Here is an 11,046-nt window from a genome sequence, read left to right as displayed (position 1 = left end):
GACCAACAAGAGCTCCCTCATCCTTAGTCCTATCTCAAAGAATTTTTAGATATAGTCGAAAAATTGAGCTTTCAATTCATATAGTGGCATCTGGCTGTTTTTTTTTAAAGGTTACTTTATACTTTTATACTTTCAGTAGTTTTTGGACCTTATACTTTTTCACTTTTACTTGAGTAAAGAGGTCAAGTTGATACCAGAGTGTTTTTAAACTGCAGTATCTATACTTCTACTTAAGTAACAAATGTGTGAACTTTTAACACCACTGATCATGTTTACAAAATTATCTGTTGGTGACAGTTATTATGTCATGCTTAACATGAAGTCAGATCTCTAGCACAGTTGGGTAGTAACTAGTTACATTTACTCAGTTACATTTACTTTAGTAGCTTTTGACAAAAAAATATACTTTTAGTAGTAATTTTACAGCTGTATACTTTTTACTTCTACTTGAGTACACCTGTATAAAATATTACAACTCTTGAGTAAAATTTTTTGTTACTCTATCTGCTGTGAGTAACTTCACTATATAGATCGTCCTGAACAGAAGTGCTTCAGACAGAGACATGCAGTCAATGTTTATGTTAACTTAGTGTTCCTTTATGATACAAAAGCTCACTTTATATCTGAAGAACCTATTTAGTAAGGAATAAAATTATCACTGGAGGTATTTGACTATATTTCAGGGGTAACCAATTAAAAATCAGCGGGGTGTGAATAAAGAAAATCATCAACCAGTAAAGGTGTGGAGACATTTTTGATTATAATCTGTTACTTTAAACAGAATCTAACACTGACATAAAATTAGGTTTTTATGTTATCCATCCATGTTATTGACTTTTTAATTAAAAATATATATAAAAAAATAGAAGATTTTTCCACTGTAATATCTAAAGTAGTTTTTGAAGTAGAGAGAAGCAGTCCTTCAATTTGGTATATAGACAATTTCCTGATTCACATATTTTATTAAAAACCTGAACTGATTGTTTGCTTGTTTTTTCTTTTTTCTGTCTTAATGAGAGCAGTGGGCTTTATGCTGCCCTGCAAGGCTAAACCTGGGTTTGAATGGAGACAAAGCCATTCTAAAGCACATATCAAGGAGCTCATTTTGAGCCTGGGTCCAGATTTATTGTTGATTCTGTTCATGGTGGAGAATCCTGCTTCACAGCAGCAGGTTGAGTCAAACATCCTCTAAATGTGCAGGGTCATCTTTGAGGACACCATTTCACTTTTCTGTCACCAGTTCACCGCAGTTCTTCTAGCAGTCCACACTTTCTCTTTTTTTTCATCATCTTTTCCTTCTTTCCCATTGTAGCAGCAGCAGCAACCCAGACTGACAGCAGCTCATTGGCTAATTTGTATCACTTGTAGCCTGGTGCTGGACGCTCTGGACGGCTTAACCGTAAAAACAGGAGAAGTGGTGCAAGTGAAGTTAGACACTGCCGTCGGACAACATGTGGTGATTTATAAATGTTTTAAATCAGGTTGGGTCCGGATTAGCCAGCAGATGGGTCCGCTAATCCGTGACCTCTAATATTGTATACATTACCTCCTGTGAGGACTGGTTTCATATTTCTAAAAAATATTGTGAAAAAAAAAGGAGTTTCTTCTTCCTTTTTCAATTATTATTATTATTATTATTATTATTATGCTTTTCATTTGTTTTAATCATCTTGGTATAGTATAAAATACAAAATGTATAATTATTTTCAAATTCTGCTATTCTATGATAGTATTAAAATACCAGAATCGGCAATCAACTTTACATTCTTGTCTGTCTTGTTATCGTTTTAAATAGTAAATCACATTTGATAAGTTACTCAGCACTTAAGTCGCCTTTTTACAAAAATACTTTGTTTCATTTTTACCTGAGGTATTTCTTGGATGGGTACTTTTTACTCTTACCTAAGTAACAGTATGATAAAGTACTGCTACTCTCATTTGAGTATAAATTTTAGGGACTCTACCCACCGCTGGACAATAAACCTGAAGTGAACAGCTATGAGCCTGAAGATCTTTGCTAACATTTCTAGCTGCAACCAGGAAGAAAACTGTACTGTCTCAAGATGCGGCAAACACCAAAAAGAAGCCAATTACAGGCAGTTCAGTTTTTCAGGTTGAGTCCACCCTCAAAATGCGCACAGAAACAGATCCATATTGGAGTAGGAGAGAAATTACAGAAGCATAACAAGAAAGAAAAAAGCACAGAGGATAAACTCATGGTAGGGACAGAATTAGGGCCTTATAGTATTGAATCAAAACATGTGTAGAATAATTTACTTGTGTGTGTTTTAAATAAAACTGCTCATATGACTATAATGTGTGTGCACTTTTGGCCGAGTTCTTACTCCGTACATGAGAACATCTCAGCCCAATTGGGAGCGGGAGAGGAGCCTCACCTGGAGCAGGTGGAACCCCCGCTGACAGCTGAACACCACGTGATCCTTGAAGGAGTACTCTGATTGGACGGGGACCATCACAGCATTGGGCGGAGCCTCAGGTACTGGACACCGACTTCCTGTCATTCAAATATAAAAGACAAATCTCAGTTCTTCTGGAGAACACACTCACACCTCCTCCACCCCCATGTTCTCCCTACCCTCAGCGGTGTAGCTCAGCCTCCAGCCCAGGTTTTCTCCAGATCCGTCGCTATGGAATCGGATGGAGACGACGTTGCTGCTGGTCTGGATAAGCCCCGGAGATTGATCTCCACAAAACGGTCCNTGTGTTTTAAGTGTGATAGTCCCACCTTAATGTAGTCATAGGGGCAGGTGACGTCTGGGTGGTCCTCCACGTCAAAGCGGGGATCAAACTGGAGATGGAGCCTGAATCCCTCCTCCACCTCGATTTGGTATGAGCAGTTGGAGCTCTTTGGATAAGGAGCGGGAAAATTAACGCTGCTGATCACTCCAGAGCGTTCCCTGAACACAGCACCGCTGCAATCCACTGGGAAGACACAAACAGACACACAGAGGGCCTGATAAAACCTTCCTCCTCCTACACACAGAAACATGTTGATCGTCTAAATATTTCCTCCAATCAGCAGCTGTTATCAGTCACACTGAGGTCGAAATCTAAGCTACCAGCAGGTCCAAGCTGCCAGCTAATGATGGTTTATAACAAACTTTTAGAGGATTAAATCAAACAGAGGGGAAACAGAAACGAAAAGCAGAATCATCACAGAAACAAATACTGTAAGACACCTCAACATGTTGGAGACCATGGGTTGACAATACCATATATTCTGGACATGCCCTAAATTATACTTTTATGGAAATGGTTGGAACATGTAATTATTTTTTTTTTTTTTTTTGTTACCTGTAGTTTTTCTGCACTAGAGAGGTTATTAAAAATTGCTTAAACTCATTCATTCAATGTGTTAATAAAAGAAAATGGCTGACCCAGCCCCACCCTTAGTGACTGGTAAGATCAACATGATGCTTGAAGTTTTTAAATGTGATCAATATAAAAGTGATGAACTTTACTTTATATGGAACAGATGGATTCTACATATTACCCTAACAAGAGCTGATTCTTCATGACTTCTCTGCTTCGCCTATATTATCAGCTGTGAATACCTTTTCTCCCCTTCCACTACTGAAAAGCCCCCCTATATCTCTAAAACTGCACATTTCTTTATACAATTCTCTCTTTTATTTTATTTTCCCTCTCTTTGACATCTAAACATGTAGGTGTATGCCTAGGGACTTGCAAGATAAATATACCAATTCGTTTTAACATAGAGAGGATTAAAGCTTATAATTATCTGGAGGAAGAATCCACCCACATATTTTCAACAGAAGAAAGTAATCGTTAAAGCTGCAGGGGAGTGAAACCTTGTTTATTTTTCTCTTCACCGGTGGAAAACGGTATTTTCTGTTCATCTAGAGATGCGTATGTATACCTAGATTTGTTTATTATCTACATTTAAAAACAGATTAATAAAAAAAAAAAGATCTGTTTCATGTCTTTAAAGTTTACAGCTCTATAAGTTGTCAGAATCTTAACAGGACCTCATTTTCTAAGATATTTCCACGTTTTCTTAGAGCCCAGCCACAGACTTTAGAGAACTTCATACATGGAAAAATGGAAGTTAAACTATAATAAACTAAATAGATGGTGTGCAGTTTTGTTTACCCCTCTCTACTCTGACACCCATGAATAAAGTCGGGTGCAACACCACGACTGTATAGCGTTCCATCAAGCGTTCTAAAAAATTGGAAAGAAGAAAAAGAAACCCACAGTTCAATCTGTGTAAAATAATGTTGATGGCTGATCACAAGCCAGAAAGAAGACATAGCAAACATGTGGTAGAATATTCTCTGCTCAGAATTGGTGGCTTATATGCAGAAATATATGTTGGGTAGGAAAACAAAACATCCCCATAATCATCAATGACCAACTTCTACAGTGAAGCATGGTAGTGGCAGCATATTGCTTTGGACATGCTTCCCTTTAGCAGGGGAAGGGGAGTTGATGAGAAGATGCAGGGAGCTAAATTATGGACAGCACTGAAGGAAAACCTGGGTGATAAAAAGCAAAACTTGAACCAGCTGAGAATCTGTGACAAGAAGACTGATGTTGTCAGATGTTCTCTGTCCAGTTTGACTAAGGTGGAACGGAGGACGAACAAACATGTGAGCCCTATGAAGGCTGCTGCAACGTCCCGATCGGGTCTGAAGCCATTACTAAAGATCTTCTTTCCACTCAACAATGAAGCTCTACTTGATGTTGGAGAATCTCATTGAAAAGCCTTTAAACTACCTGAAAGTTTCTGTACCAAGACAGAATGTTTGAAGGTTCCATAGCCCTGCGATTAAAAATTTGAGTTTTCTTGATTAATTTATTTTCTGATTCGGTTCTACTGGAATTATGACTTGATGACGGCAGACAATCATCTCAACGATACTAATTTGGATTTTCCCATTTAGCAACAGGTCAGGTTGCTGGTTCAAACCACTGATCTCTATTTATTGGATTGCTGATAGCCCGAAAAAAGAGAAGCCATATTGGTATTCCCCACTCCCACAGAGATGTGCAGTAAAAAAGCCTACTTGTGCAGCATTTGACTGCAAAAACAAGCAGTTTGCCAGCTGTGGGAGGACGTTTCAAAGGTAATTTCACAGTCAGTGGACGTACTAACCAAAAAAATCCATATATGTCGATATATCCTATAGTATAATATGTAGCGTAACATTAGCCTGGCTATCTTGGACTGACTCAAAGATATGGACCGAGTTAGCCAGCGACATTGTGTTTAACGTTAGAAATAGAAAGTACAGTAAATAGAAAGTAATTCACTGTAAAATGCCAATGTAGTAATTCTTTATTAACTGGATGACAAGGTGGTTTTTGCACCCTTTGTTGTATTTCTCATTTGAAAAAGTCACGAGCTGAAATATATTGCATGTTATATTGACCAAAAAAAAGCAACTGAAACATTTTTAAAGGCTAATGCACAGATACAGCATAAAAGTATATGGCATCATGCATGCATAATTCGCAAATAGGAAAATACTACAGCATTAACAGACATGTACTTGAAGTTGTGTGTAGGATGTAATTACCATAACAACGTAATCAATACATTTATATTCCATGTGCATCATCACTTTAGCACTTTTGGCACATCTGTATTATTGTGCTCCATTAACACACTAATTTTGTTGTGATGAATTTGTATAATATGTTATATTACATGATTTAGAGACTTCACTGACTTCATACTGACTAAGCAACGTGATGGGCCTATTTTTTATTATAAGGTAAAGTAATCTACTGATGCTATGAAACACCAAAGGTTTGTCAAAGTGTTGAATTTATCTTTATTAAAGTCTTAATTCCCCTGAAAATGAGAAAATCATCATTGTTTGATGCTGTAGCGCACATATTGTTTACATTGCGACCGGTTTAACAAGGGAGTACCAAAATGGCAGCCTTTGGCTTCACTTTAACCCCGTACTACCCACGGGCAATCAGCGATCTAGTGAATAAATAAAGATCAGTGGTTCAAAAGCACAGGGATAAATCATGACCGTCCATCAGAACACCGACTGATGATTTCAATTGGTGGGTTTGACACCAGGCAAGATGGGTGGGTCTGTCTGGGATTAAGAAAGGCCCTACTTGAGCCTTTAGGGGGCGCTGGCTGACTCACCTCTGCAGGTATGGTTATCTGTGTGCAGCTGGTATCCATAGCGACAGGAACAGTAGTATCCCCCAATGAAGTTGTGGCAGAAGTGATCGCAGAGCTGCTCCTCGTCGCTGTGCTCGCTGCACTCGTCCACATCTGCAGAAGAAGAAAAGAATGTCCTCCATGATGGATTGCTGCCAAAAAAGAACCTAAAAAAGGCTGATTTGTTGTTTAGGAATCTTCCTGTTCTCTGAGCTGATTTAACTGAAGGTCCTACAGCAGCAAAAGATACCTTGGTGAAAGTGAATGAAAATAGCTTTGCTCTGGTGCATAAAATGAATACATTGCATTTTTGGAGTTTAAATCAAAAATATAGATTAATATAAACAATGTGTGGAAAAATCTGAAAAGTTTAAAAAGTCTTGGTGTTGAAAATCTAATCAAAATACAACTTTTGTCCAGAAAAAGTCCAGTTTCCTTTGGGATTTTCCAAGTTGGTGCGGCGGTTCTGATGGATGGTATGACTGAGACATGCTGGTAAATGAAGGGGAACCGCTGCTCCTCACCCACAGCGCTGTAGTGAGCCACGAAGCCGGAGAACCGCTCCTCGTTGGAGAAATCCGAAGAAAACCGGATGCTGAGGGAGTTTCTATGGGAAGTGATGACCCGCTGGGCCGGTACCTGCTCTGTATCCGTCTCCTCCTTCCCACAGAACACAGCCAGCACCTTCCCCTCTGCCTCCACCTGCACAGCAACACAGCAGCCCGGATAACGTCAGACTCTGGAAAATCAGAACCAGAACAGTAGAGGTGGACAGGAAACAGAACTGTTCTAAATATGATTATATAATGTCCAACATCAGCAGCAGGAGAGAACAGAACTTGAGGCTGATTCTCCTGCCAAACTGGAACTGCTAACCTCCCAGAGATCAGGGTCCCTCAGGGTCAAATCCAAACCGAGGAGAAAAAACAGACTAGCAGCTTTGTTTACCTTCAGCTGCTGTTTATCTGACCCAGAGAGCTGGGGGGGGGGGAGGGTCAATGGACCCAAGGGCACCGACTAAAACGGACTGAAACACACTCCAACCCAACATCTACGGAGACACTCAGAACCTCATACTGGAGACGGTGAATCCGCTCCGAAACCAGAATAAACCGCTATTAACTGGCTCTGGAGACATTATACCTGTATATTCTTAAATCTTTGTTGGATATGGGAATAGGAAAAAATTATGGTGAAGATTCTCAGTCATCCAGGTCATAGTCATTCCAAAAAAGTTTAAAAACTGGACTTTGTTTCCAAGTTTGAAGACATCTCTCTTCCCATCCAGGAAGCCTTTTCAATTCAAAATGTGAGAAATAGCGTTTAGTTTGAGGCTTTATAGAGTGGACCTAAGCGTCTAAGCCAAAATAAGGCTTTGTTTTTTGGTCCACTCTATAACTCACTGCTATTTCTCACATTTTGAATTAAAAAAAAGCTTTGTGGATTAAAAGCGAAACGTCTTCAAATGTGGAAACAAAGTCCAGCCGATTGTTTTTTTTTTTTTTTTTACTTTTTTGGAATGGGAAGAGGAAAGTTTGTCCAACTATCTTTTGTCCACAAGTCCTCTTAATGTTCTATAGTGACATCCTCTTTCAGAACTAAACGTTATTATTCCTCTGAGGCCGACCTTCACACCTAAACACTGCTGTTTGGGTTGTTTACTTCAGTTCTGTGTCCGGGTCACTTCTGAACAGCTTTAAAACGTAGTTTAGGATAAAAACCTTTGTGATTTTGGCACTAAAAGCAACCAGACCCATTGTAGTTTCTTAGTAAACAAAAGCAGAAGGCTTTATGTAACAACAAAAAATAAAATATGTAACATAAGAAATGCCTCTGTTGTCTCTCAGTGAGTAAAGGTGTGACGGAGGCAAAAACAAGCAGGCGGACGGAAGACTGAAAGATATCAAAGGAACATTTGAGTTAAGCTGTTCAACAATAGAGAAATTAAACACCTCAACGCTAAATCTGAAATCTAAATAAGTGTATTCTTACCTTGTTTTGAGAAGGTAAATATGAGAATGTGCCAAAGGAAAACTGTGATTCATATTTAAAACAAAAACAAATACATCCTTATTTGCAAGTGCCAAAAAATGCCCATTCCATCAGCAGATAATTCCATGTTCCTGTTTAAATTAATAGCTGATATACAGTTGTTTATAAATAATTTTGACTTATCTTGAGATCAGCTTTTGCAGTGCTGTCAGAGATGGACAGCAGAAATGTGTATTGAAGTGGGGGAAAAAGAAAATCAGCAGCATTTTAGCCAAATATTCGTAAAAACAATGTAATAAAACCCAAATATTAACAGAGCAGCTGAAAAAAATAGTCATTAACATCTCTGCTCTTTAACATGTGTTAAGGGGAATAGAACGGTAAAATTTTTGGAATAGATTAATTCATGAATATGAATTTCCCAGGAAATTTTAGATATATACATATATATTTATACCATAAAATAAGGATTAGGGGCATTATGATGTATTATTTAAATATAATTTCTGTTTTTATCAATAATTATACCATTAAATTGTTAAATGCAACTTTCAATGCCATTAAAAACATTTAAAATGATGACTTTAATAATAAAATGTTTGTTCATCTAAAAACAAATATGATTTACTTTCTATGCATAAGTAAATATGAAGGAAAAGTAATTAGGTAAACTTTATGGGATATCAGGTCTGTAGTGTTGTTAGTTTTGGGGTCAGGAACGGAGGTGTTTAGGAACCTCTGCAGTAGTATGCGTGTAAACACTTACAGCAGCAGAATAGATTATTCAGCAGCAGGTGGGAAGAATCTGCTTGGAAAATGCAAGCCCTATTGAAAGTGTCAGTGTCTAGTAACTGTAGGTCCATCAGCCCCCACCCTTAGAGTGTCCCACTCCCCACCGACTTTCATTACAAAGTTACACCCTGATAATGAATAGCCCGGTTCTGGTTCTTCAACAGCTGGATGAACCTTAGAAATAACCACCGTTTGGAGCTTTTGTCGGTGTGGACACCAGGGGGAACATACTCTGACTGAATCAACTCTGTAGCTCTGCAACATCTTATTACAAACGAGTGTTAAACAGCAGCAGATGGACTCCAGGAAGGTTTGGTTTTGTTTTTGTTTTTTTTCAGAACTTTAAAGCTATATTTTAAGATCTGAACCAGAATCAGCCAATGATTGACTGACCTCTGGTCAAGGAGAAACATTCATAATCTCATCCCTGATCCAATCCCTAGTTTCTGTTTTTCTCAAGTCGATGAGCCACACTTCCCTGAATCTGTTGAAGAAGTTCTGATGGGCTTTCTGATAGCCCCTGACCCAGGAGCAGGTGTTTCTTGCTTACCTTGACATAATCATACTCGCACAGGTAGGATGGTTCCAGGTCAAAATGGGTGAAGAACAGGCTGATCCGGAACCCTGCAGGAACGCTAATGTTCCAGTTTCGCTCAGTGTCTCTGGGATACGGCTCTGGGAAGCCCGGAGACATAATGATACCGTACATCTCCGACAGCAGCTGAGTGCTGCATCCAAACCCAATCAGCATGGAGAAGATGAAAATCCTAAGGCAGAGTGAGAGAGAGAGCGGGGGGTATCAGAACCAGCCAGAGAGCAACAGATCAGACAAAACAACTTATAAAGAGCTGGATCAGAGAGAAGCAGATCAGAGCCAGTCAATGAAAATGAATCAGAACTGATCCGAATCAAAGTCAAGTGGATCAGAACCAAAGAGTATTGGTACTGTCCAACGTGCTGACTCTATGTGGGTATTGTGCAGGTTCTTTCTATCCAGTGAAAACTTTATTTGCTAAAAGGAACATGGGTCAGGCACCAGAACTGGAAATGCTGCAGCCCTGGGCTCACATGATCCTGCTTGTGTCCCTGTTCTTTTCTTCTGATCAGTTAGAAACAAACTCGAGTTGAGAGGGGATGAGAGGGAATAGCATCCTCAAAATCTTAAAAATCATCCCCCTTCTTAAATGACCATCACCCCATACCATCCCCCTGTAACATTTTATCACTGAATGTGTAAAATTTCTACTATATATTACCAGAAATGGCAATAATATTGCACCTTTAACATTTGGCGGGCCGTGGGCTTACGAGTAGCCTGAGCAAAATAGATAAAATCAAAGAAGTGGCATACCAGGACTATGAAGCTGATCCCAGTGGGAAATTAGTCCTCTGCATTAGTCCCTAAGTATGGCAGTGATAGCCATGCCAGTACAGTTCTACCTTAAGGTGCCTTGGTTAAGATCAATGACATGTAACAACCATACCATGCATAGTGCTTTAGGTTAATAGACTATATTAATTAGGCTATGTATGCTTCCAAAAAAAAAAAAATCCCCCTTCTTGTTTTTCTACAACTAGACTTCTGGTTAGAAGGAGAATCAGTCAGAACTCAGCATCTGTTCTCAGATGAGGTTCAATCAGCCTCACTGCAGGTCAGAACCAAAACCTCACTCAGACCAAAAGCCCGGATTCTGTGAGCCCAAATAAAAATATTTCTGCTCTGATCAATAACTGATCATCGATCAATAATCAGTTGGAACTCACCTCATGATGTGGTTAAAAGTTCTGCTGCTCCTGCTCAGTCTGTCCGGACCAGAGTCTGGACCCGCACAGGGGTCTGCAGAGGTTTGGCCCTCAGCAGGTCACGTGACTCATCCTTGGCGGAGTTCATGGTGTAACAGCGGTTCCCCCTGGTGTCCACACCGACAAAAGCTCCAAACGGTGGTTATTTCTAAGGTTCATCCAGCTGTTGAAGAACCAGAACCGGGTTGTTCATTATCAGGGTGTAACTTTGTGATGAAAGTCGGTGGGGAGTGGGACACTCTAAGGGTGGGGGCTGATGGACCTACAGTTACTAGACACTGACACTT

The 11,046-nt window shown here is 39.4% G+C and overlaps 1 pseudogene; it reads right to left on the bottom strand.

The window, feature by feature from the left end:
• The window catches only part of LOC107103481, a 17,710-nt pseudogene extending 6,985 nt beyond the window's left edge, over nt 1–10,725 (bottom strand).
• Nucleotides 10,726–11,046: the final 321 nt, after the last annotated feature.

This window comes from Cyprinodon variegatus, unplaced genomic scaffold, assembly GCF_000732505.1.
Source record: "Cyprinodon variegatus isolate N-32 unplaced genomic scaffold, C_variegatus-1.0 Scaffold1460, whole genome shotgun sequence".
Taxonomy (NCBI): domain Eukaryota; kingdom Metazoa; phylum Chordata; class Actinopteri; order Cyprinodontiformes; family Cyprinodontidae; genus Cyprinodon; species Cyprinodon variegatus.
Note: the sequence above shows the minus strand (reverse complement) of the source record. Positions and strands in the feature narration are given on the sequence as shown.